This window comes from Diceros bicornis, chromosome 27 (genome assembly GCF_020826845.1).
Source record: "Diceros bicornis minor isolate mBicDic1 chromosome 27, mDicBic1.mat.cur, whole genome shotgun sequence".
Classification (NCBI taxonomy): domain Eukaryota; kingdom Metazoa; phylum Chordata; class Mammalia; order Perissodactyla; family Rhinocerotidae; genus Diceros; species Diceros bicornis.
In genome coordinates, this window is record NC_080766.1 from 7,297,458 (window position 1) to 7,325,362 (window position 27,905).

At 34.8% G+C, this 27,905-nt stretch overlaps 1 protein-coding gene across 1 annotated transcript in view; it reads right to left on the reverse strand.

Annotated features, from left to right (window-relative positions):
* Window positions 1-27,905, reverse strand: part of CADM2 (cell adhesion molecule 2) — a 232,137-nt gene that overhangs the window by 48,017 nt on the left and 156,215 nt on the right. The window lies entirely within an intron of this gene.

Genomic DNA, 27,905 nt, shown 5'->3' on the forward strand with positions numbered 1-27,905 from the left:
AAGAATACACGTTCTTTTCAAATGCACATGGAACATTCTCCAGGATTGATCACATATTAGGCCACAAAACGAGTCTCCATAAATTTAAGAAGATTGAAATAATACCAAGCATCTTTTCTGACCACAACGGTATGAAACTAGAAATCAACTATAGGAAGAAAATCAGAAAAGCCACGAATACGTGGAGATTAAACAAAATGCTACTGAACAACGACTGGGTTAACGAAGAAATCAAAGAAGAAATCAAAAAATACCTGGAGACAAATGAAAATGAAAATACGACATGCCAGAATTTATGAGATACAGCAAAAACAGTTCTAAGAGGGAAGTTTACAGCAATACAGGCCTATCTCAACAAAGAAGAAAAATCTCAAATAAACAATCTAACAATGCACCTAAAGGCATTGGAAAAAGAAGAACAAACAAAGCCCAAAATCAGTAGAGGAAGGGAAATAATAAAAATCAGAGCAGAAATAAATGAAATAGTGACCAAAAATAAATAGAAAAAATTAATAAAACCAAGAGCTGGTTCTTTGAAAAGATAAACAAAATTGACAAACCTTTAGCTAGACTCACCAGGAACAAAAGAGAGAAGGCACAAATAAGTAAAATCAGAAATGAAAGAGGAGAAATTACAACAGACATCTCAGAAATACAAAAGATTATAAGAGAATACTATGAAAAGCTATATAACAACCAATTTGACAATCTGGAAGAAATAGATAAATTCTTAGAATCATACAACTTCCAAAACTGCATCAAGAAGAAATAGAGAATTTGAATAGACAAATCACGAGTAGGGAGATTGAAACAGTAATCAAAAACCTCCCCAAAAATAAAACTCCAGGACCAGACGGCTTCCCTGGTGAATTCTACCAGACATTCAAAGAAGACTTAATACCTATCCTTCTCAAACTCTTCCAAAAAATTGAGGAGGGGGGGAGCTCCCTAACTCATTCTACGAAGCTGACATTACCCTGATACCAAAACCAGACAAGGACAACACAAAAAAAGAAAATTACAGGCCAATATCACTGATGCAAAAATCCTCAACAAAATACTAGCAAATCGCATACAACAATATGTTAAAAAGATTATACACCATGATCAAGTGGGATTTATTCCAGGTATGCAGGGATAGTTTAACATTCGCAAATCAATCAACGTGATACACCACATTAATAAAATGAAGAATAAAAATCACATGATCATTTCAATAGATGCAGAGAAAGCATTTGACAAGATACAGCATCCATTTATGATAAAAACTCTGAATAAAATGGATATAGAAGGAAAGTACCTCAACATAATAAAGGCCATATATGACAAACCCACAGCTAATATCATCCTCAATGGTGAAAAACTGAAAGCTATCCCTCTAAGAACAGGAACCAGACAAGGATGCCCACTGTCACCACTCCCATTTAACATAGTACTGGAAGTCCTAGCCAGAGCAATCAGGCAAGAGAAAGAAATAAAAGAGATCCAAATTGGAAAGGAAGAAGTGAAACTGTCACTATTTGCAGATGACATGATTTTATATGTAGAAAACCCTAAAGAATCCACCAGAAAACTTTTAGAAGTAATAAGCAAATATGGTAAAGTTGCAGGATACAAAATCAACATACAAAAATCAGTTGCATTTCTATACACTAACAACGAAGTAGCAGAAAGAGAAATTAAGAATACCATCCCATTTACAATTGCAACAAAAAGAATAAAATACCTAGGAACTTAACCAAAGAGTAGAAAGATCTGCACACTGCAGACTATAAAACACTGCTGAAAGAAATTGAAGAAGACACAAAGAAATGGAAAGATATTCCGTGCTCTTGGATTGGAATAATTAACATAGTTAAGATGTCCATAGTTCATAAAGCCATCTATAGATTCAATGCAATCCCTATCAAAGTTCCAACAACATTTTTCTCAGAAATAGAACAAAGAATCCTAACATTTATATGGAACAACAAAAGACACCAAATAGCTAAAGGGATCCTGAGAAAAAAGAACGAAGCTGGAGGTATCACTCTCTGATTTCAAAATAGACTACAAAGCTATAGTAACCTAAACAATATGGTACTGGCACAAAAACAGACACACAGATCAATGGAATAGAATCAAAAGCCTAGAAATAAACCCACACATCTATGGACAGCTAATCTTTGACCAAGGAGCCAAGAACATACAATGGAGAAAAGAAAGTCTCTTCAACAAATGGTGTTGGGAAAACTGGATAGCCACATGCAAAAAAATGAAAGTAGACCCTTACCTTACACCATACACAAAAATTAACTTCAAATGGATTAAAGACTTGAATGTAAGACCTGAAACTATGAAACTTCTAGAAGAAAACATAGGCAGTATGCTCTTTGATATCGGTCTTAGCAATATCTTTTCAAGCACCATGTCTGACCGGGCAAGAGAAACAATAGAAAAAATAAACAAATGGGACTACATCAAACTAAAATCTTCGGCACAGCAAAGGAAACCATCAACAAAACAAAAAGACAACCTAACAATTGGGAGAAGATATTTGCAAACCATACATCTGATAAGGGGTTAATCTCTAAAATATATAAAGAACTCATGCATCTCAACCACAAAAAAAACTAGCAACCCAATTAAAAAATGGGCAAAAGACCTGAACAGACATTTCTCCAAAGAAGATATACAGATGACCAACAGACACATGAAAAGATGTTCAAAATCATTAACTATCAGGGAAATGCAAATCAAAACTACAATGAGATATCACCTCACGCCCATCAGAATGGCTATAATTAACAAGACAGGAAACTACACGTGTTGGAGAGGATGTGGAGAGAAGGGAACTCTCATACACTGCTGGTGGGAGTGCAAACTGGTGCAGCCACTATGGAAAACAGTATGGAGATTCCTCAAAAAATCAAGGATAGAACTACCATATGATCCAGCTGTTCCACTGCTGGGTATTTATCCAAAGAACTTGAAAACACCAATGCATAAAGATACATGCACCCCTGTGTTCATTGCAGCGTTATTCCCAATAGCCAAGACTTGGAAGCAACCTAAGTGCCCATCAAGGGACGAATGGATAAAGAAGATGTGTATATATACACAATGGAATACTACTCAGCCATAAGAAACGATGAAATCCAGCCTTTTGTGACAACATGGATGGACATTGAGGGTATAATGCAAAGTGAAATAAGTCAGAGGGAGAAGGCCAAATACCGTATGATTTCCTTCATTAAGTAGTAGATAATAACAACAATAAACAAACCCATAGAGACAGAGATTGGATTGGTGGTTACCAGAGGGGAAGGGGGGAGGGAGGAGGGCGAGAGGGATAATTTGGCACATGTGTGTGGTGATGGGTTGTAATTAGTATTTGGGTGGTGAACTTGATGTAATCTATGCAGAAATAGACGTATAATGATGTACACCCGAAATTTATACAGTGTTATAAACCAATGTTACTGCAAAAAACAAAAAATTAAAAAAAAAAGAAAAAGAAAGTCTGCATCTCTTCCAAGTGTCATTTGCTTGGCAAAAGATTAGTGTAGAATAGGCAAAAAGAGGTATATCTGGTACTTCCATGCCTGATGCAATAGAACAAACTGGTAATGCCTTCCACAGGACAAACTCCACAACTCTATTTCTTTCTTGGCCTTGGCTGCTAGAAGGCTCAGTTTAAATGTGTGTTCCATGACTACACAGTGTGCAGAATCTTGGAACATGCAAAGAGCAACCTATTAACATTATCCCCAGTGTCATTTTATTCTTCCTTTTCTTCTTTTCCCTGCCCCAGTATATCCTCACTTGCTACTAATATTTATCATTGATATTATTGCTATTACTACTTGTACTATATGTATTTGATAAGCCTTGTCAAATCCACTTCGAATACAGGCAGAGTTTAAGAAAACACTACTAAATTGCTCAAATCTGGGATGTAGTGAAGCTCAGCCTGTCCCTCGCATGTTAGCAGGACATAAAGATTTGGGGGATGAAGAGTGCAGCAGAAGGATGACAGGGGGACCAGGGCCAAGAGGTCTGCTCATGTTCTCAAATTAATGAGACTCACTGCTGTACAAAGATCCCACCAAAGGAATTTCTAAAGCAGAACGGTCCTTAAAACCCCTACTCAGGACTTCACTGAGGTCCATTTTGAAGTCTATTATGAAGCCCATACCAGGGTCTCCTGAACGTCTAGCGAATCCTCACTTGTTACATCTGGCAGTTTACTCTTAGTGGGAAAAAAAATTCAAGACTGAACATACACTTGCTTTCACGGTTCTCGAATCTCATCCTATTCTCATTCATTACTCTCCAGTATAGGGAGAAATCAAGCACTCAGCAGGTCAAGTGCTGTTCCACAACTTCATCCCATCAGACAGAGCTTACGTGTTGGTGGCGAAGGGACCACCCATGTAGTGGATGGGGTATGGACTTCTAAACTCAGACCCTCTCCCCTGATTCCTGCCCCCATGCTGACAATTCTGTCATCAGAGGTGAAAACTTTTGCGTCAGTGCACTGAGGTTTGTGATTGGCCTCTTTAAGGGGACACATTTTGGCAAAGCAACATTCCACATTAATGCCTTGTAGTGTGTTAGTTTACCAGATAGTATTGCTTTCAAAAATTTGTAAAAGTTGTGTATTGAAATAATTCCCGGGAGATTAGATGATTTGGTACTGAACCAAACATAGGTACCGAACCAAGCGTTAGTCACAAGTTATTAAAAGCAAAGCTACAAGTAGCAACCATTTATGACCGCTTCCAAATCCTATTCCCACGGATATACCAGGTGGCGTCCCAATTGCGGTGCTGGAGGGAGGGGTGACAGTAGATGGAGCAAGACAGGATTCCTGCTTCTTTGAGGAGTTAGCAAGAGAGGGGAGAAGAACTTTCCCTGCAGAGGAAAGCATGCAGCTCAGGAAGGAGAGCGGCTTTGGGGAGAAACTGCAAGTTCTTCTGCGAATCAAGAGCCAGGAAAGGTGCTCTAGCTCAGTCAGCAGTGGGCAATGCCCGGGGGCAGAAAAGCCCGGACAGGGAGTCATAACTTGCATCAGCCCAAGGGTGATGGTGAGACCTTGATGGTTTTGCTTGAATTTCCATTTTATGGAGAGGGGTCTAGATGCTGCGCAGAGAATGAAAAAGAAGAAATAAAATTGGAATAAGGAAAAAAAGCTAAGTAGCTATTGCAGAAATAGCCAAGAGCAGGAATAATTTTTCCTCTATATTTATTATTATTTTGCTAAGAATTAACTAGGCTCATTTTATGAATAGGACAAAATAAACCTGTAGATTTAACTGCAGGCAAGTGTTAGGTAAAGATTTAATCCTTGATGAAGCACAGCATTCATCTTGCATCCTATGCTCTCTATACTGTGGAGTATGGCACAGTGTTATGGTTTGGTTTTCCAACTGTGAGCTGAAGCACCCCATGGCACCACAACGACCTCATAAGAGCACTATGGAATGTAACAAATTTTTGAGGGAAACACAGCAATATTTGTCAAACACATGAACCACTACCCAGTGACAGTTCAGGGCTTCAACATTAGATAGCACCAAATTCCTTCCCGTGATTTGCAAATCTGGGGTTTCAGTGTTTGCTGTGATAAAAAGTAAGTACCATGTGGATATCAATGTGTAATTCGTATGCCACTTTTTCTGAAATCTTATTTATTTTCATATTAAAAAATAAAAATATAAAGGAACTCATTTTGTTTTTTTGTTTCATTTTGTTCTGTTTTGTTTTGTTGCAAGATCATTCTCCTCCATCAATCCACCATCCACCGTCCTTTCTCAGTGGTGCAGTTATAAGAGAATTTGGATACTCCTTATCATTCCTGTTAGAGCAAAGGATCCATGGTCTGCATCTGGTCCATACACTTATTTTATTTTGAACCCTGAGCTCAAAAAATACATATGAATGTATACTTAATCATCAAAATTGCATACTGTTATATTACAGATTCCCTTTTAAAATCAGATAATTTGGCAACACTGGACCCACAGGTTTCCCATGTAGCAACAGTCAGCAGGAAACCCCTAAGGCTGCTCTCTTCTGAAGAAATCTTTTCTCTTCACTCTGGCCCAGTTCCTGCTAATTTACTTTCTCTGTTTGATCCCAGTCGTCATTTGAGTTTGTCCCTAATTTAACGTGATGAATAGTTTTAAGTTAGGGATTTGTTATTTAAGGTATGAAGTTTTAGTGTGTTTATGCCATGTATCTGTGAGTGATGCAGAGAGTGGAAGTATTTCTACAGCTACTAATACTAGTTCCATTAATAGATACATATTTTTGGAAATTATTCCATAGATAACAAGCATTATTCTAAACACTGTACATTTACAATTTCAGCATCTTCACAGCAGTATCACCATCACAGACATATTATGAGGTGAGTGTTCTTAATTTTCAGTCACAGATGTGTCAAGAACTGTGAATGTTCTCAGGTTTTGCCCTGCTTACAAGCTAACAAGGTAACCTGGCACAGCGTCTGCCTTCACAGACGCTGGCAGAAGACAAGAGACTCTTGGGTTAGAGACAAAGGAATGTACTGCCTTATAGCAACTATTATGCCCTTCAGTTTGCATTATTCCCCTTACACCCCAAGTTCCCTGGGGGAAAGGAGAGGTAAACTAGTGGACGCTGCTGCACACTAGGTTTTTATCAGCTGAGGAACTGCTGAGTTTAGAGATGCCCAATATTTTATAATGAACTGTAAGAAAACCTGTTCCACATTTGCCATTTGCCCTGGAGGGAGACATCATCCTTATTAAGCTGGGCAGTAAACTGGTCCTCTGTCAAGGAGGCGATATTATCTCTATCTTCTAAGGCTGTTTGCTAAGCAAACATCCTTAAAGTGGAAGAAGGATTGCCTTTTCACAATGGTCTGAGAGAAAGAGGAGGGATAAATAAAGAATAATACACCGATTTAAACTTTTTGTTTTTAAATAACATTTCAATTTTCTCACACTAGATAATTATAACATTAGAAATTTGATGACAAATGATAACCAGAAAGTATGTGTACCAGATGGAGGTGAGAACAAGGTAGCCATAAAATTTAACCGAAACCTAAACTCTGAGAATAAGAAAATATTGAAACACAATTTTAAAAGGTCCTATTTAAGAACCAAATTTGAACCAGTAGTTTCTAAATCTTTCTCTTCCAGGGAGCTTTAAAAATCATAGATTCTATGGATCAGCCTTAGACCTATGTGTCAGAATCTCTAGGGATAGTATTAAAATAACGGTAAGGAAATTTAATTTTAGAAATTTCCCCTGGAGAATCTGAGGTGCAGTCTTTACAGAGCCTGGAGATCATGCAGCTCGAATGGATGATCTCCAGGTAGATTGTTGAGGCCTTTCACAACTGGCCTGGAATCAAGGTGACTTGGGTATCACCTCCAGGAGGCACAGTGGAATCATGATTGTACTTAAAAAAGTATAAAACTAATACAGCTTTCCACTCTGACAATCACGTGTTAACAAATAGTGCACTGTCAAAATGGTGTCAATGGATGGGGAGGTCAGAGAATAAGAATCTTACATGTTAATTCAGAACTCTAACAAAGAGTAACATTGATTCTTGTGGACTCAAGGGTTTGCTCATTCACAAAATGTAGATATGGAAGGGTACAGGCAGCTCACCAGGCAAATACAGGCTTGATGAAATTTTTACCCCTTACATTTATGTATCTCCCTACTTTGCATCTATGTTCGTGTAATTAATAATTATCTCTGGTACTTTGACATTAAGAAGGAAGTGTTCTGGATTGAACAAGGAATCCAAAGTCCACCAATATGTTACATTCTTTCTCTTCTTCCTGGTGACTCATGCTGCCATCCCCTCTTCTCTGTTCCCAAGGCACTGATAATCTTACAGTTTTCTTGACCAATTTTCCTATCAGGTTCACAGTGTTCTTCTCCAACCTAAATCCTGTAATGACCCTGGGCAACTCCAATATCCAAATGAAAGAGACACTCATACACCTACAACGATATACCAATGGCTTCCAAATTCATAGATCCAGCCTTGTGTATTCTATTACATTAAATTCTACTCTCACCATTATCAGGCCATTTTAAAACCTTTCCCATTCTGACCTCACAGCAGTTGGGCGAAGCATTCACACGGCCACCCTCTGATCACCTAGAAGTTTTCTACCTCAGAATTTTGAACTCTAATATTCTTTTATTTGGCAACAAACTCTTAGCTTTCTAGATCTTATACTCCTTTCCTCTCACTCTCTGCTCTATTAAATTCGTCTGCATTTGTCCAGTTAATTATTGTCTTTTTTAGATTAAAAACCATCACTCCCTAGAACCCTTGATCTTTTCCTCTCACTATATTTGCCTAATCACGATGCCATTTATTCTTCATTCAAAGCATCTGTACATCCATTTAAAATGTGGGCTATTCAGAAAACAGAAAATAATCAGAAAACATTGCAAATTTGCACTACTACAAGTTCATGGTCTCCAACCTCAGTTAAAGCCTGAATTTTCTGTTCATAATATACTCTCCCTGCATGATCCCAAGCTTGGCTTCAACCAATTCTATGCTCAATGACTATTCTGAGCTCTAGATCTGCATATCCAACTATCTATTCGATATTAAATTTCTATTTAAAAATATCAAATACACAACAAGCTTAATATGTTCAAAACAAATTCATAATTCTACTTCTACCACCAGTGTTTCTTATCTCAGTGAATGGCACTATCTATTAAGTTTGGTAAACTAGAAACCTGTGTAAGTTTGGTAAGCTAGTTTGTGATGTCTTCTTGTTCTTTAATCCATATAACCAAAATCAGGAAAACTACAGATTTTACATGTTAAATTATTCCACGTTTCTGTCAGCAGTTCTAACACCCTAGTCTAAACCATTATCATCTCTTACTAGAATTATTCAATAGCTTCCTAACCTTTCTCCCACCATCCTCTCTTGCCTGTCTCTTATACATTTGCTCCCTTACACCCAGAAATATATTTTTAAGTCCAAATCTGGTTATAGTATTCTTTTGCTAAAATCAATTAGAGTTTCCTTTTTCCTTCCTTCTTTCCCTCCTGCATTTCTTTCCTCTTCAATTATTTGGGCATAATAGCCCAAACCCTTAAAATAAGGTTAAGGTTCTGCAGGATCTAATCCAACTAACTACCACATCCTTTCATACCATTCTCTTGACAATCTGCATTCCAGGCTCAATGGAGCTCTTCCTGGATTTTTTTTTTTTTTTTTGGTGAGGAAGATTAGCCCTGAGCTCACATCTCTTGCCAATCCTCCTATTTTTGCTGAGGAAGATTGGCCCCAAGCTAACATCTGTGATCATCTTCCTCCATTTTATGTGGGATGCCTGCCACAGCATGACTTGATAAGCGGTGTGTAGATCCTCGCCCAGGATCGGAACCTGCGAACCCCAGGCCACTGAAGCGGAGTGGGTGAACTCAACTGCTGCGCCACTGGGCCCGCCCCTCTTTCTGGATTTTTAAATGGCAACTCTCCTTTTCACTTCAGGACCTTCGCATTTGCTGCTTCCTGTCCCTGAAATGCTCTGTCCTCCTCCCATCTCCCCACTCCCCAACCTCACATCTTGCACAAATCCTTCATATCTAGCAAATATCAGTCCCTTAGGAAGGTCCCCTGTGATGACCTCCTAGAGCAAATCAGAGAATGTTGTACATATTTTAAATGGCATTTATCTCTTCTACTCCCCATGAAGGCATTGACTATATCTATTTCTCTCTTCATTCTCTCCCCAGAGTTTACCACAGTGCCTGATAGAAGGAGATGATAATTATTTGTGGAGTGAAAGAAGAAATCTTTCCCAGAAATTACAACGTGTTCTTCCTCAGCCCCCTTTTTCATTTGCACAGCAACTATTTCAAAACCTTACCACTTTCTCAAAGATCCCTTCCATGCTAATTTTCCATATAGGAAAATTATCTATCTTGGAAAATTATCTATCCTACTTCACAGAGAAGACACAGGCCATCAGGTAAAAGCTCTCCTAATTTCCTGAACACACTTCCTGTTGCTGGCAAACTGGTCTTTGTCCATTGCTCTTAGTATCTTCTCTCCTCAGTCTCATTGAGCAGAGAGCGTCCCCACGTGTTCAAGGCTAATGCTTGCACACAAAAAAATATGGATTCCATGCCTTCTTGAATATTTTGGGGCTTTATTCTATTAGTTTATCTCCTTTTTAAACAATATTTTTATTTTTAACCTCTGTTATTCCTAGCTCTCTTCTCACAGCATTAAAAAGAAACACTGTTTATACCATTTTTCACAAATGTTAATTGACTTTATGTTGCTTTGTATCTCTCCTTTTCTTCTCAAACAACATTCTTGAAATAACAGATTGCACTGACTTCCTCTGCATTCCACCCCCCATTCATTTCCCAGTCCTGCAGTCTGACTCTTATCCAATCATTTCATTAAAAATACTTTTTATAAATTTCATCAAATACTCCCAGTATGAAAATCAAATAAATACATCCTTTTCACATGTTATCACACTTGGCCTCTCTGAGCCCTCTGGCACTATGGATCTCCCTGTAATTCCTAAGAATTTCCCACCCTAGCCTCACATGACACTCTTTCTCTTGGCTGTCATCTCACATCTTTGCACCTTTGCATTCCTCAACATGACCCTCAGATGATTTTTGTTTAATTTCAGAGTATAAACTTTAGCATTCTTCTCTTAATTTACATATTCTATTAAAGTTATATTTCTCCTCTATTGCTTACCTTTCATCTGTAGAAAAGTCTGTCAAAAATCTGTATTTCTATCCTAGATGGTATATCCTATGTTCTAGTTATTAATTAAACATCTTCACTTGGCTCTTGCAAAGATATTTTAAACTCTATATGTTTAAAATGGAATATATCACTTTTTTCCCCCTAAAACACCTACCTTTTATATTCTTTATTCTGATAAAGTGCACCAAACACCCTGGAACCCAGGCTAAAATCCTGGCAGTCACTTTGGTATTTCTCACTCTTTAAACTAAAATCTCTTGCCTAATCACTACAAAATCTGTCAAATTTACTTTCCCAGACCTCTGAAACCATTCCCTCTTCTCCACGCCTTTGGGTACTGCCCTTCTCCTAGTCCTCATCATCAATTACCTAGACGTCTTCAATGGCTTCCTGTCATTCCTGTCTTCCTCAATCTGCCATCCATCACACCACTACAGAGGGATCTGTCAAAAGCACAATCTAAGCTTTCATCATTTTACTTGTTATTTCTCATCACCTCCTGAATAAACTCTAAACTTTTAAGTGTGACCTACCAAATTTCTTATAATTTGCTCCTTCCTATTCATAGAATAACTGAGTACTTATTGAATCAGTAAATGCATGGATGGATATATGAAGATTTATCTTTCACTATTGCTTCTCTTTCATGTTTAATTCTAGCGAGACTGACTGTGTAATGCTCTCTTTATATACTGCTGCTTTGCACATCCTGCTCTTCCCTTCATGGCTTACAGATCCAGTTCCTAGTTGTGTTTGAAGACACACTTCTTGCAGATAAAAACAGTGTGGAAGGAACTGGGGAAGCCCTATTCCCCAGGCTCCCGGAGAGGGTAAAACTGCACCTGCCAGAAATGTCACAAAAGTGTCAAAATTTAGAAAATTAGCTGCAGAAATGATAAAACATAAGTTATAATTTTATTTGTTTTATCCTAGTATGAAAACAGGCATTCTTCAAAACAGAAATGAAAAATATACACACCACATCCAAGAACTATGCATCTATGCTTCTCTATCCCCATTTCCTAAGTGTTTCAATTATGCTAACACTGTCTATATCTGGAGGGATCACTCAGTTAAGAAACCTCCTCCTAATATTCTCTTCACCTTTCTCTCCTTTTAGGTTGGGTGGTCTTTCTCAATGAAATGTGAACCTTGTATGCTGCTTATCATACTGAATACTTAAGTGCAAAATAAAGGCTTAAATAAATCTTTACAGAATGAATTGATGATAAACGATATATTTGTTTCTTCTAAGAGCCTGATCTCATTGGATTCATTGATATATTAAGTTTCCTATTGACCAAAATGAAGACCAGACCATGGAATTTGGTGACTATTTTAAAGTTCTGTTCCTACTGAGACCCTGCTCCAAAGTTGGTTTGCTTTCCTAGAATGCATGTTCATCTCATCTGCTAAAGGCAAGAAGGGCTCCCTAAAAAGTGCATGAAAAGCAAAAACACTAAAGATGAATTGTTTAAGGAATATGAAAACATTACCTTCTCTCCATTTTACATTATTATATCACAACTACACAATTACATAAATGACTTCTAATGTTATTCAAACATTAGTGGGGTAGAAATTCAATGGACTAAATTTTAAAAATAGACCACTTAAAAAAAAGAAATAATTATTTTGTATTTGGAATTTTCTTAGAATAATAATATTTTTCTTTTCCCAGTTAAAAAAAAATATTGATTCCTGTCCAGTAGCAGTTTGAGAAAAGGGTTAAAAAAAAAGAACAGGGATGAGAAACATATATCTGTCGTACTTTACAATTTCCAAATAGCTCCCACATCCATAATTATGACCCCAGTTTATAGTTTATGGATAAATAATTAAGGAGATGTTATTAAAGTTAATGGTTCTAATAACAAAACTAAGTTATACTTATGCAAATGGTACAATGAGCTTTCATTGGGAGTTCATTCTGGAGGCTTAAATTAATTCTTTCCTCAGATAATTATGTTTACGTTGCTTTATTTTCTTTGTGTCTCATAGATCAAACTTTCAAAGTGATTCCCTTTAGTTTTTGAACACCTAAACCTTCAGGTGTAATTTAAATAAAACACTTTCATTTTAAAGCCAAACTGCACGGAGAGAAAAAAGTGACAGGCTTGACCTCAGACAGACTCCAGAGAAGTCATTTATAAGGAAGACAAAGCAATTACAGCTCCATGGCGGCAGATGTATCACTTAGCACTTCTGATAACAAGATGAGGATTTCAGGGCTAGGATGGGGTAGGAGAGAAAGTTACTAAAATAGGAAGAATGATCAAGAGGTGTAAGGACAGGATTTGCAGAGGTATTGAAATTAGGAATCCTTTATCTTGTTTCGAGACTTAGTTAATGAATTGCTAAAACTGGATGTTTAGGAAAAGCCAGTAAAATAACTAATCCCAATAACCATTTTTCAGATTTAAAAATGAGCTTCCCACCAGGTGGGTGTGGAGATATGTAGAAAATAATGTATAAAATGTATTTGCTGAATTTTATGCAGAAGCAACATAATGTTTCTCAGAATATTTCAGAACAATCAAGGTTTAACTAGATTGAGTCTGTCATCTATATATTCCTAAAAGAATATTAGCAAGACCTTTGCACATTCATAGGTGTTTCAACAAAAATAGAGTTTATGTATTGTTTTTCTTGACTTGATTCTCTAAATTAACTGTTGTACTATTTGGAAGGAATCACAGTGTAGTAAATAGAATTGTGTGTTTGTCAATTTTAGTTCTAATTTTGAAACTAACCTTGTGATCATCAGTAAAGTGAAGTGGAAACTTTTAACCTTGAAAGGACCTTCCAGGTTTATAATCAATGATTCTTAGCGGCATTGTTTGAAAGAATATACATTCTCCAATTTTGATTCCCCCCATTCTGTTTTACAGTATTAAGGTATTGCAGATGTGTAAGATCTTATAATATTTTATTATTTAAAAACCTATCTTTTCTCCATTTCCTCTTCCCAAATCATGTAATTTGGACTAGATATAAAATTAGATATTGTAAACCAATGTCTCTGTATATAGGAAAATAATACCTAGCATGGATCATTCTGGAAAAAAAAAATGATTCAAAAGAACATAGTTATAGGCCTGGTTATAACATCGAATGGTGTAGAGTCATAAATAAATCTCTTCTTGTCTGTGGGATTTCATTTCCTCACGTAGAAAATGAAGGATAATGTAGGCTGCATGGTTCTGAAGGTTGTTTCTATCATTCTATGATTCTACTATTGTTTTTAAATTTCCAAATAAAAGTAAAAATCTTTCAGGGATGTTGTGGCAGATAAACTTAGCATGAGATAAGTATATCATTATGTTATCTTGAGTGTCACGTCAGCAAGAATAAAGCTTCAAGTTGAATTATTTAGTATTAGGTAGAAGATCATTAATACTGTCTGTCACAATAATGCAGACTTCTCATTTTATTTTTAAATCAATACTAGAGTGACTTTAAAAAAATAACTTTTCAAAATAGGTATATTCTGTCATATATTGAATAGTGAATTATTAAGATATTTAGATCTTATAAAAATATGGAGTTTTGATTAAATTACTCCACTGAGTAAATAGGTAAAACGCTATTTTACCACAATATTCATTGGGTCTCTTAATTGTTTTGGACTTTAAAAAACTACAACAGTTGTTGTCTGTTTATATTTTGAATATATGCTTGGAACCATAAACTTATCTATATTTTAATGTTTCATTGTTATTAAATTTATGCTGAATAAGTTCAAAACATTATTATGAAAATTATAATTCTTATACATTTGAAGAAATAAAATGACTCCTTTATATTAGTCCTTTCACATTTGAAGAAGGTCATTTAAACTCAAGAAAACATCAAAAGAGATGTGGAATTATAATCATTGACATAGTAAGATAATTATGATAGAAAAGTAAAGAAAAATGCAAAGTAGTATTTCATATCAATAATTTTTTGTATGAACGCTACACATACATATATTTAAAATAAAATCTCTAGGATAATAGTCCCAAAATGTAACATTTTATCTCAAGAGTATGGGATGAGAAACAATCTTTTTCTTCATTTTACTTAGCATTTTTTTAAACTGATTTATCTGTGATGAGCTTATTTAAAACGAGAAATATAGAAAACGTTAAAAATTACTAGGAAGCTAAAATATTTTGAAATTTAACCAATCATTGAGAAATAAGCCTGCCAAATTTTGAATGTGTTTAGATAATTTCCCAAATATTCATAGAGTTCTTTAATTTACTGGAGGAGTTGAAATAAATTTTAATCAACTGAATTACTAATAGGTTATTTTAAGCTGAGTAAGCAGCTTCATTAGGTCAATACATCAAAGATGAATATTAAGTTGTACTAATTAATGAACATGAAATGTTTTAACATTAAAATGGTGTCATTTGATATTAACAAGACCAAATTTAAAAAATGATTAATCGGTGTAGCTTCAATATATTTTATAATAACAGCTCCCCCATATTTAGAAAATCACCCATATTATGACAATGACAGAAAATTTGAATCAGTACTTGTTTTAATGCTTAGAATAACCCTATAAGTAAATTAATATAATCATTTTAGAGCTTAAAGTATACCTTGCGTATGACGCACCTGGGATTCAAACTAGATATTTCTGCTACTGAAGACCGTTTAAATGCCTGTTAATATTTGGTAAGAAAAACTGGTTATAAAATGGATTACTTTTGTTTAAAAATTATGTTTCTGACATTTGATAATTTATCAGACTGAAATGGATAATTAGGAATTGCAATGAGACTCTTTGCTTTATCCTACTCACTTTAAATCACATGACAAAGTCCCTAAGTTCTAGATTTTGAAGAGTACTTACATGATTTTAAAGGATGGTCTACCTACCATACACTGTAGCCTTCATCCAGCAATTGCCAGTTAATCTTATTCATAGTCATAAAAGAATAGTCATTTTTACCCTATATTGTTTAGATGGTTAATTTTAATAAAATTGTTAATAATTATTATAAAAACTAATACTTATTAAGTATTTATTGTGAGCAATGTACTGTTCTAAGAAAGTTAAATGTATAAATATATTTAATTTTAAAAACTCATTATAAGATTGATACTATTATTACTATCTGCACTTTTTAGATCAGGAAACTGAGGCACAGAGAGTTTCAAGAAGGTCACAAAGATTATGCATGGTGAAGTAGAAAAAAGAGCCCAGATAATATGAAATTCAGAAGCCATGCTCTTCACCATTTTATTTTTCTATAACCATTTTAATCCAGTCGAATTGGATCAGTCTTAAATTCCAACAGAAAACAATCAGAAAGTTTGTATAAGCTGTGGACTTTAGCTACAAAGTGGTTGATCAGCACAGACTTGGATTCGATTACAGAACTGTGAAAATGGACCATATACGTTAGTTTTATGAACATCACAACCGGAATTCTGTATTTATTTTATTATCATAACATGAGGTTGGAAATTTTACAGATAGAATCATATTTAGATATATAGAGGTTTGTAAGAGAAAGCACTGGAGGGAAATGAGTGTGCAAATAGAAGTGATGGAACAAGAGAGGGGCATATGGCTGGGACGCAGTGACCAAGAGGCCAAATATTGCGGTCAGAGTCTAATAATTCATTTTTAATCTTTTAGCTTTTCAGAACATTCAAATATAAATGAGTTGGAGGTGTGGAATTATGTTAAGGATATTATTCAAATTATTTCAAATGGCAAAGAGATTTTTATCCACAAGTTCTGGTTGAAAAACACCAGGAACTGTACTAGTCTCTGAATCCTGGTGGAGGACTCAGATATGCAGATCATATTTCACAGAATTCAAGAGTGGAGAAACACCCTGGAATTCATATAGCCTCCTGGGGTAAAGGGAAATGAACTACCTTGCCTAAGATCACACCTTGAGAGGCCAAATCAGGATGACGCTGAAATATCCTGGCCTTGGCAATAACTTCCACCCTCTCACGCTGAGTCCAGACATGGTGTTCATTGTTAACCCAGTGAAACAATAACCATTCCGTGCTGTATGCTATTTTTAGTTTTTAGGAAAGCCCCGTTTCATTTTAAAAGTTACTTTAGGGACCAGCCTCATGGCATAGTGGTTAAGTTCAGCATGCTCTGCTTCAGTGGCCTAGATTCATGGGGTCAGATCTGGGTGCGGACCTACACCACTCATCTGCCGTGCAGTGGCAGTGACCCACATACATAAATAATAGAGGAAGACTGGCACAGATGTTAGCTCAGGGCTAATCTTCCTCAAGCAAAAAAAAGGAAGATTGACAACAGATGTTAGCTCAGGATGAATCTTCCTCAGCAAAAAAAAAAGTTACTTTAAAAATCCCATATTGATATATTATCATAGAAAAATTCTACATTGATATATTGCCATATATTAGAGAAATTAGAAATATGAATATGAAATAGTAAAATGAACCATTAGAACTTCCTTCTCATTTACACATTCTTTTCTTTTGACTTAGATTTAAGATGGAATATATCTGGATTTAAACTGGCAGGACTAAGAGAAAAGTGTATGAGGATTTGTTTTTTTGTTTTTGTTTTTTTTTGTGAGGAAGATCAGCCCTGAGCTAACATCTGTTGCCAGTCCTCCTCTTTTTGCTGAGGAAGATTGGCCCTGGGCTAACGTCTGTGCCCATCTTCCTCTACTTTATATAGGACGCCGCCACAGCATGGCCCGACAAGCGGTGGGTCAGCGCGCGCCCAGGATCCGAACCCTCGAACCCTCGGGTCGCCAAAGTGGAGCATGCGCACCTAACTGCTGTGCCACCAGGCCAGTCCCAAGGATTTGTTGTTAATTCCCTAAAACAGCGTTTTGAGATGCAGTGCTCAATTTCCAGCTAACTCTCAGAAGTAGGGGATAGGATACATAGAAAAACCAGAAAACTATATCTGGTCTTAGTCCTTTAAAAAATTATCCCAATATCCACTCTTAACAAAACGTTCTGGCCCGACAGCGGTAAAATGCAAGGAACACAAGCTGTACTGTAGACAATCAGGCGTCTTCAGAGTGAAAACAGTTGAATTGTTTTTATTTTACGTTTCCCATCCGCCAGTCTAACTGAATTAATAATGGACACACACTTTAAAAACATCAAAGGCAGATATATCATGTTATACACTAAAGACTATGATTGCTGTTTCTGAAATCTTCTCTCAAGAAAATGATTTTCTTTTCAGAAAAGCTATTATCTCAGGACTGAAAATTATTTGTCTATGTGACACAAAAATTCCTTTAATAGAAAGTTAATAAGACATATCTGTATCAGTTTACAGCTAGCTCATTTTTAGAGATTTTTTTCCCCTGCAACCAAGATTTTCAAAGCACTTAATTCAAATAAAAGAAAGAGTTTGCATCCATACAAGCAGATTTGAGAATATTTCAAATGAGGAATCTCTTACTATGCAATGAATTAGATGGGTATTCCTCACACCAAGGTTCAAAATGGTTTTCTCTTGCAAAGTAGATTATTTACATGATAAAAATAATGTTTTTTATATTTATTTGTATCTAATAACAAAGCCAGCCCTATCAAGCTTCATAATCTGCCCTCCATCATCTAGAGAGTTTGTCCCTTTCCATATGTAGCCTGGAAAGGTAAATTATAGATTAAAGTCAGTGGGGAGGGCTGCTGTTTCACCACCATTAGTAGCTCTGTTACTAGTTTTCTATTATAGACTTGTAATATGTGCGTCTATGAGAGAAATATAAAACTAAAATAAAATCTGACATCTAATCACCCTGAGAAAACAAATTAGATGACATTCGAAACATGTGTCTTGGCTCTTCATTCTCCATTCGGTCCCCAAATCCATCTTCCATCCTTCTTTGCCTTGCTCTGTGCTCTGTGAGTCTGACTTCCCCACACTACTTCACTCAGATTCCTTAACCTCTGATTTTCATCAGGATTCAGTTAACGAAATGATATTGGAAGGCAGGACAAGAAAGAGGTCTGATTCCTCCTCCGCCAGTGTCCCAACCTGACTGAGGTTCGGACACGGGCATGTCCTTCTCGGCCTACTGCTCTTTTCAACCTGCCCCTTTTCTGGCTCCCGTTCTTCTTTCACGGGGATAATCCTGTTCATGCCCTTTGGTCCTTCAGGTCCAGTGCTGGGAACGGCATCTTGCTTTTGTGGGTTCGCCTGTGCTACTCCATCCCTTATTAGTTCCTCAAACTCTGCCCATACTTCTGTGAAAGCCTCCTCATTAAAAACCCTTTAGTCACACCCCTTCGAGACCGCCATCAGTTGCTGCTGATATCCTGAGTAACACACTATCTAAACCAGGGGTGGGGGGAGTGGGGAAGCTTATAATCAATATTTAAAGAGCATAACTTCAAGGAAAAGGAAAAAAAATTGTATTAAGACCACTGTAACTTTCCTAGTCTAATACCAACTACTCTAGAAGAGCATCGTGCTTCTTTATTACGGAACCTGGTTCTTAGATGTTAAACTTGGTTCAAATGCTTTTGAAAAACCATGTTTCTCAATGAATCACATAATTCCTTGTGTTAGTTCAAAGTTGCTTTCTCCTTCTCCATTTAAACACTCATTCTTAGCATTCTTTGCTTGCTAGTGGGCTAAATAAAATAACTCTGGGATATTTGAGTTCATCTCTTTTTTCTAACGTGAAAAATAACTAGACTAAAATTAGGTATTTTCATTTATTATACTGAATATTTTGAACAGAATTCCCTTTATACTAATGTAATTCTTTAAACACTATTGGTGAAGAAAATTTAGTTTCTGTTCTTACTCACCAGTTAGCTGTTACAGTAACTTTATTGACTGTTATTTAACACTATTAAACTCAAATTTTTAACTGTGAAACTGCTATACATCATTGTATAGCAATGTATAGCATTGCTATACAATGTATAGCATTGTATAGCAATAGAAAACCTTGACAGGTTTTCTTGCAATAGTTTAAACCTGTGTAGCTACTGGGACAATTGCTTTTTCTTAGTCATTTTTCTTAATCATTTTATATCTCTTTCCTTAAGAGTGAGTGTGATTGCAGCTTCAGCATAAGCAGCTCCGATACAAAAATTGCATAAATACTATGTACGGATTTGAGAAGTCATTTGGAAAAATCTGTCTCCTTGCCTTGAAATCACCTTATACACACTTTGCATCAAGTAGCTTTTAATTTTCTGGCCACAGGTTAATTTAAATGAGTACAGAAAGCTAATGGGAGATTATTTGAAATCTAGAGAAATAAGAAACTACTGTATTATTGAAGCAAGAGATGTTTTAAAATATTACAATTACTGAAGCACGTATTACAATTACTGAAGCACGTATTGCAATTCCACGAACTCCCCCAAGTTAATAGATTGTATTAGACCCTTCTCAGGAGTCATGCTTTGTGGCATCTGCTCTTATTTATTGTCCTGGCAGAAAGTTCCAGCTGAAGTCAAGGTCACCTTCTATCCCAAAGTTGGTATAATTAGTATCAATTTGGTGTTCACCAAGCTTACACAGGAGGTTATTAACTGTGTTTCGTGTGGAGTGTCAAAGAAGCAAGGGCAGAGCCGGCGATCTTTTCAGCTTCAAAGGAACAGCTCATAAATTTAATTCGTTGGTTAGTAAGAAAGATACAACCAGTTTAGTTTATTAATGATTTTAAAAATAAACTTAGAGATGTTCTGGAAATACATTTATTCATATATGTAAGCCTAGCTTTTAAAATATAAAACAGATTATCATCCTAATAATAAGTAACTCATTTAGTCTTGATATTTTAAAAGTGATGTGTTTTCTGGAATATAATAATTACGGAAAATTTTAAATTTAATATTTATATGTATATGCATATTATATAAAAACCAATTCAAGAAAATGACACACAGTCTACTAGGGAACATTTTCTTTTATTTCTTGAGGTTGTTTTGCAAGAAATGTTTATATTATTAGGTTATATTAAATCTAGGATTATTACCATAAAATCAATTAAGACACTCCTACACTTATAGAAGTAAAAACAATATTAGTAGAACTGTTTACTTAAAAGAAATGTAAACTAATGGAACAAAGATTTTTGTTTAAATTTATCTAAGCTAAAGAAATAAACAAGCTTAAAATGAAACTCTTAAAAATGTTTGATGTTTTAAATTGCACAAGCCACAAAAGCGCCCTCAGAAAATGAAATAGAGCGTAAGCCTTCTGCTTTCCTTAACAGGTAGTATTGGGAAAAAACTATGAATACCAGTTTTCCTCAAATATTTCCCAGATGCCATAAAGAACTAGGTAAATATTTAAAGATTTGCAAACTTTGCCAGAGTTCAACTTCATAAAAGTCAGAGGCAAATGCTCCATTTTGTTTTGGAAATGGTTATCTACAATGTACTCTTATTCCAAATATGATCTATTAGAATAGAAAGAATAACTTTAGCATTCTATGCTACTTCGGAATAACCTAATCTGCAACATTGCCATTATTCAAATGTGTGGGTCCACAGCTGACTAAAAGACCAGGACCCCCACTCAGTATTCCCACCCACCTCCAGCCTGTAACCACTCCCTTCAGCGGTAACAAAATGGTACTTGTAGCAAGGTTGAAAGTGCCTCTGACTATACAGCACATGTGTTGCTTGGTATTTCCAAGGAAGAAGCAATTTTAGTATCTTATTTTCATTATGAACTATGTTTCACAGATTTAATTTTAAAACTGAGTCAACTTCATATAATAATTGCTGTTTTTAAAAAGACTAATGGAAATTTGGCTACACTTATAGCCTAAGTGTGGAAACCTGTCTTTTTGCAGATAAGTAGGTCTCTCTATATGGACCATCTGGAAACTGAATTATTACTTAATTTTTGGCAAGTGAAAAAAAACCAACATATTGACACTTAATTTTTAAAAGCTCACAACACTATGCAAATTGTGTTTTATTACCACAAATAAAACCAGAAACATTTTTAATAGCTAAACACTCATAATACAAGCTCATAAACAACTTCTTGATTTGCACACTTTGAAATTTAACTGTGTCGAGATGATATATTTACCATCAAGAATGCTCTGCTTGAGTACGTTATAGTGACTAACTCAGAGCTGTCATGATTTTACTTGATTCATTCTTTCTCAGTTCTGGCTTTATTTTTCTTTTATTCTGATAAGTGTTTATCTCTTTGTATTCTATTTTTTTAAAGTATCCACACCAAAAAGGGAAGGAGGGGACACATTAATGAAACCGAATAAAAATAACGATAGACTGGAGTTTCTTTCGATATGAAGGAGATAGAGAATAGAAACATGAGCCAGATCGTTATTGCTTTTTAACCTGATTTAATTAAACAGATGCTTCAGACAGTGGCTTGAAGTGCACATGCACATTTTGTGTTTATTTTGCTTTAGCTTTTTGTATATCGAAGTCAGAAATGAAACAACAATTGAAGTAAAGGAATCTGCATACAAAAATACTATTTCATAATCAACATTTTAAGCAGTGTAGTTCATTAAAAATGTCCATATTAAATAATAGTAGAATTTTACAATTCATCTCAATTTCACTCTTATTTTCATTTGTTATAGCTTAACTTTGTGTATATGATTTTTTTTTACAAGTCATGAAGATTGCTTTAAGAAATATTTAGGGAAGGAAAATAGTTATTTATTAAGATCTCTCAAATAGCAATGTTTTAGGATTATACTTAATGGTCACACAGGTCCCTAAGTTCGCTTACATTTAAATTATTAAGTTTGATGATTCACACGGTTTATAATAAAATGAAAGCATTCGGGCTAAAAATTACAGGCCTATAATTCAGGACTGTAGCTATATTCATTCTAGATGTATGCTAAAATTCATTCTATTCCCCATGGATGATTTTAATTATTTCATTTAATATTACATTTTTAAACATAAGTAACAAAATTAGTGTGTAATTTAATTGTGAAGAATCGAGTACCCACAGTGTAAGTGCTGAGCATTAAGCTTTTGATTGGGGAGGTATCCATTTCAAAAGGTATCCATCCTGAATAAACATATTGCCAGCAGTATGATACAGCTACCAGCAAAACAGCCAGGAAAGGAACTAGGTTGCCCTACCTCTAAAATGCCCTCCTTCAGAAAGCCCTGGGTGACCTAGATGACTGATCTCTTTGAGTAACCTCGCTTCTCTCTGCCTGTGCCCTAATTCCCCCACTTATGCTTTAAATTCACCAATAAAGAGAGAACCCATGAAACCCTAGACACCCCACCATGGACCCTAATAAAGGCAGAACCCCTGGTCCATGCACTCTTTCTCTTTCTACCTGTGTCTTTACAGTGCGACCTTCAGGACCTATGAATAATATATCTTGTTCCTCCAAGTTCCCTGACGGTTTCTTGCTGAAGTGCATCCTCAAATCATAGCAAGAACCACAACATTGGCCTCGGTGGAGGAAACATCTGCGGCGGCTCCTACAAGTAACAGGGGCCCAGCCAAGTGCCATGAGCATTCCTAGCTGAGAGCATCACTATCAATAGGCTGGGACGCACCCAACAGCACCCATCTCCAAATTCTGTGAGTTTGGTCACTGTTACTCTGGTTGTAGACAGTTTGATGATGGTTGATTTCTTAAATTTAAAAAAATGTCCTTTGTTTTTGCTTTGCAGTGTGGTCCGGAAATAAGTTTCCATTGCAATTAGCCTCATTGTAGTTAATAAACTGTTGGAGATTACTAGACAAATGATGTCATTTTTATTAATATAAAATTATTTTACCATTTTAAAGTCTGATGTAAAACCAAATCTATATTTGAACCAATAATACATTGGGATTTTTACATAGATTGTATAAACCATTTCATCATCTCTTTTGGGTTTTTTTTCCCTATCTGATATATTAAAATGCATGGAGTATTTGAGCAGACCCAGTATTAGGACAGGGAGTATATCAGATATTTTACATCTCTGTCCATATCTATCATCTCATTTCTACACTTGTAGGGTATTTATATTCTTGCAGAGGCAAAAACAGATAACCATTAGGAGTTTAGGAGTTTTTCTGTCTCTATAAGTATAAAAAAAAAGAACTCAGTTGCGAATTCTAATTTAAAAAATCATGATAAATAGACATAAGCACTGATATATGTCACTATGTCTCATGTATATTTCCTGACTTTTCAATCTTTATATTGTCATTTGTAAAATGAGGGAACTATTAAAGATTCCTAGATTATGACATAGTTACTATGAAATTAAAATTACATGCTATAATAACAATTAAAAATGCTTTCAAATTAAACACATCAGGCTAAAATAATAAATATTAACACTAGAAATCACATCAGGTTATTGGGAACTATTTTATAATCTTCATATTTAACTCAGTAAAATTTATTACAGTGAACTAAAGAAACATTTGTAAGAGAGTATATATATGCCTTCTGAATGATAGGGCTAGTCAGGCCACTGCTCTTAAAAAACTGCAATTTCTAAAAGCAGAAATTAAAATGGGTTGTAGCAAAGATTTTTTTGTAATGGAAAATTTTTAAGAGATCTATAAAATGTTCAGATTTTAGATTTATGATATAAATCAAGAATACTATAAATTCCACGGAAAGTTTATAAACTGTTGTTAAATTCAAGGATAGATAGATAAGTTCCACATGCTCTAGTACTCTTTTTATGTATTTTTTCGTGCAATAAATAAAAAATAGGTTTGAAATTAAAAAGTAATCAGTGCACTAACACCAAAAATTTTGCCAGAATTGAAACTATAATCCTATAGGAAAAATATGCCATTTCATTAATTATAAGATGCAACTACATGTAAACACATTTGTTTTACTACAAAGAACTGAGCAATAATCCTGTCATACATCGAGCGCTGATTATATTTCCAGAACTCTATTATCCAATCCTCAAGACAACCTGGGAATTAAGTGCATCTATTAAGTGTTTCTCATTTTTCTGACAAAAATACTGAAGCTCAATTTGGTTCACTGTCCAAGGCCAAAGACCTTGTAAACAGAAGAACCAAAATTCACACCCAAAGATGTCCTCAGGGCTCACTTATTCTCTGTCTTTCCCATGACTGCCCAAGTTTGCTCCCTTCTCTGTGTTTTAACACCCTTATTTGTAACAAGATACTGCTAATTGCCAGCTTTTCTTCCATATGGTTCAGGCTCCTCTTCCTCCAAATAGGAATGCATTTCATGTACAAACTGAAGAGACGTGCACATTCTCAAGGTTATGACTGACGATTTGAGTAGTTTCCTTTGCTCTATTTCATCTTGATTTCTAATAGAGTTACAGCTGTGATTCTTCAAATTTATTTTAAATTGGACGTTTTATCATGTCTCAGGATGGAAAACTCAGCAATAATAGGAGTGGTGAAAGAGTGTAAATGGAGATATGAACAGTGGTGCATTTGTGGTCATTTATTAAATATATATAGATAAATGTTACAGTTTATGAAATTTGAAGAAATGTCATTTAAACATAATAAAATCAAATATAGTTAGTTTACTTCAGATTATTGAATGAGAGAAAGGGATGAAACAAGTAAACAAAAAAATTCACAAGCTGAAAATATTGCGTTCTCTTGAGTCCTCAGCTTTTCTTAGGTGACATATTCTTATTATGATCCCTTAACCATGATTTTGAACCATCTTTCACTAATTTATAAATAAATGAATTCCATTTAAAACATAATTGAATCTGAAAGGTCTAATTTAATAGGTAATGCACAAATAAAGGAATATCATGTAACTTAAGAGAGAGAGAGTACAAAAATCATCACAATGTTTATGTGCTGACTGAATCCCCCACTCCATCAAAATGTACTAGAACATGAACGATGCACGTGAGCTTGGTGACTCCCTAGTCCCCAGCTGTTTGTTGAAGACAGCAGGGAAAAATAGGCTTTAGACTAACATTCAATGTCAGTGCTGCTGTTTTTCCATATAAAATAGATACTATGAATTGCCTAACAAAATACATTTTTCTTTCTATATATCTTGGTGCCATTTGAAAAATATTATCTGTCAACTGTTAAGTAAAAGAAGGAGAATGGTGTGTGTGTGTGTGTCTTCCCTGAGTTTTGTTTACTTGTGGGTTCGTCTGAGGGAAAGATTAATTATTTTCACACTTTTAAACTCCATTGTATAAAGTTCACAAAATATCTTAGGAACTCTGTAAAAAAGTGAATTTACTTGAAAAAGTAGAAAATTGATTTCATTATAACAGGCTGGTTAAAATGCAATAAGTAAGATTTCCCTTAAGATGTACATGAATGAGTATAAAAGAATATTGTTAAACGCTTCACTTTGGAATAAAACATTTTTCTCTTATTTTAATCTGATATTCAAATATATACTCACAAAGAACACAAATACTTTTCACTAATTAAGCACTGACAATGGTTATTTGGGGGGAAATGAATTAATTTAATTGCTAGTGATTTTTGATACAATATATTTAATTTCCCTAATTTTAGGGCCTGGCATAGTCCCATTTACATAGCAGGTACTCAATAAATATTTACCGAAGAAGGAAAAATAATTGATTATTAGGCTTTTTTGTAAAGACCTAAAGCAGGCTTCTAAAATAAAATTTAAGTCAATATATCTCCTCCCTTTTTCATCAATGTGATTTGTTTGTACAGCCAGAACTTAACATTATCATAGAAATTTTGTTAGCATGCAATAATTACATTTCATTTAAATTACTGTTTGCAAAAATCTTTGGAAAAATAATAAATTAAAGCAAAGTAGAACTTTAAATGTCCTTCATTTCATATAATATCATAAGGTAGTTTTTTACCTTTGTCTTCATTTTTATTATTTTTCTTTCCATTTTTATATAAATTGTTATGAAAACGATCATTAACTCTTCTCACTTGTGGATTTAGCTCTAACATAGTTGTTTAGTAATACTGAAATAAACCTAGATTTTTTTGAGAAATTCTTACTGCTACTATTATTAAACTTTAGCTATCAACCTTGCACAGTAATTGACCTGATTATTAAAAATCAATAATTATCGATATTAGAATATTTTTTTCTGGAACCGGAGAAAGAAATACTATGATAACTGTGAAGTCAAAGCTAGAAACTCAATTAATATTGAGAATTAATAAAATTCCCAAGAAAAACAGATATTTTAATTGAACACTTTTACAAATGAAGGAAAATAATGTTAATCCTGTCCTTGGTACTACTTTAATTACCTATATATTAACATCAAGTCCTCATGATTTCAAGTTAAATTGTTAATTTTAACACATATTAGTATAGCCAACATGACACAAAACACATATAAGTAGAAAAAGACAGACTTAAATAGGACAAATTCTCTCTGAACATTGCTTATGCAGAAACTGTTTAAAATGTGTTTTTCTGTAACGCACTCAAACAACTCTTTTTATTTCTTCATCATCTACTAACAACTTAATGACTGCTCAGAAATGCTTTTTTATATTTCTGAACCATAATGTAATTGATTTTTTGCCCTTAATGATTATTTCAACTTCTTCAAGGTTGCTCTCCTTGAGGCAAAAATGCTTATTAGTAAACCGATACCAGAAATTACCCATGGGGTCACATATCAGTTCCTATCATCCTGGACAACTCTAGAATATTTGCTTTTAGAACATTCTTTTAGTAGAATATGTAGATCCACTCAGCAAATAACTTTAGCATGACAAGTTGAACATTTACTTAAAAGTTCTATGTGGTGAATATTTATAATGACCCCATAGATTATTTCAATTTTAGTAAAAATTCAACACTGTAGATATTTTAATCTAGTTGCAGAGGAATAACAGGTCATTAACATTAAACTAGGATCTTTAAAAAGCAAAAGCCACCTCTGCATCCTTGAACGTCTTGTTTCTTTGTTTGCATTTACAAGGCAAGGCAAAAAAACCGCGTCCCATGTTCACATTTTAAATTTGCTCAATGCTGTAGAGCTCCATATATTTTTAACCTATATTCTGAAATATTTTCATAATAGTCATAAATGACACTAAAATAAAATTAAGATGTACCATCTTGTCTCATATTCTATTCCAATAACTCTAATTGATAGTAATTTAGGTGAGTTAATTACTTTTTATAATTAAGTAAAATTGGATCTCAATCTTTCTACTCTTTAGAAAGTCCTCTAAAGCTCCACTTACTGTGTTTT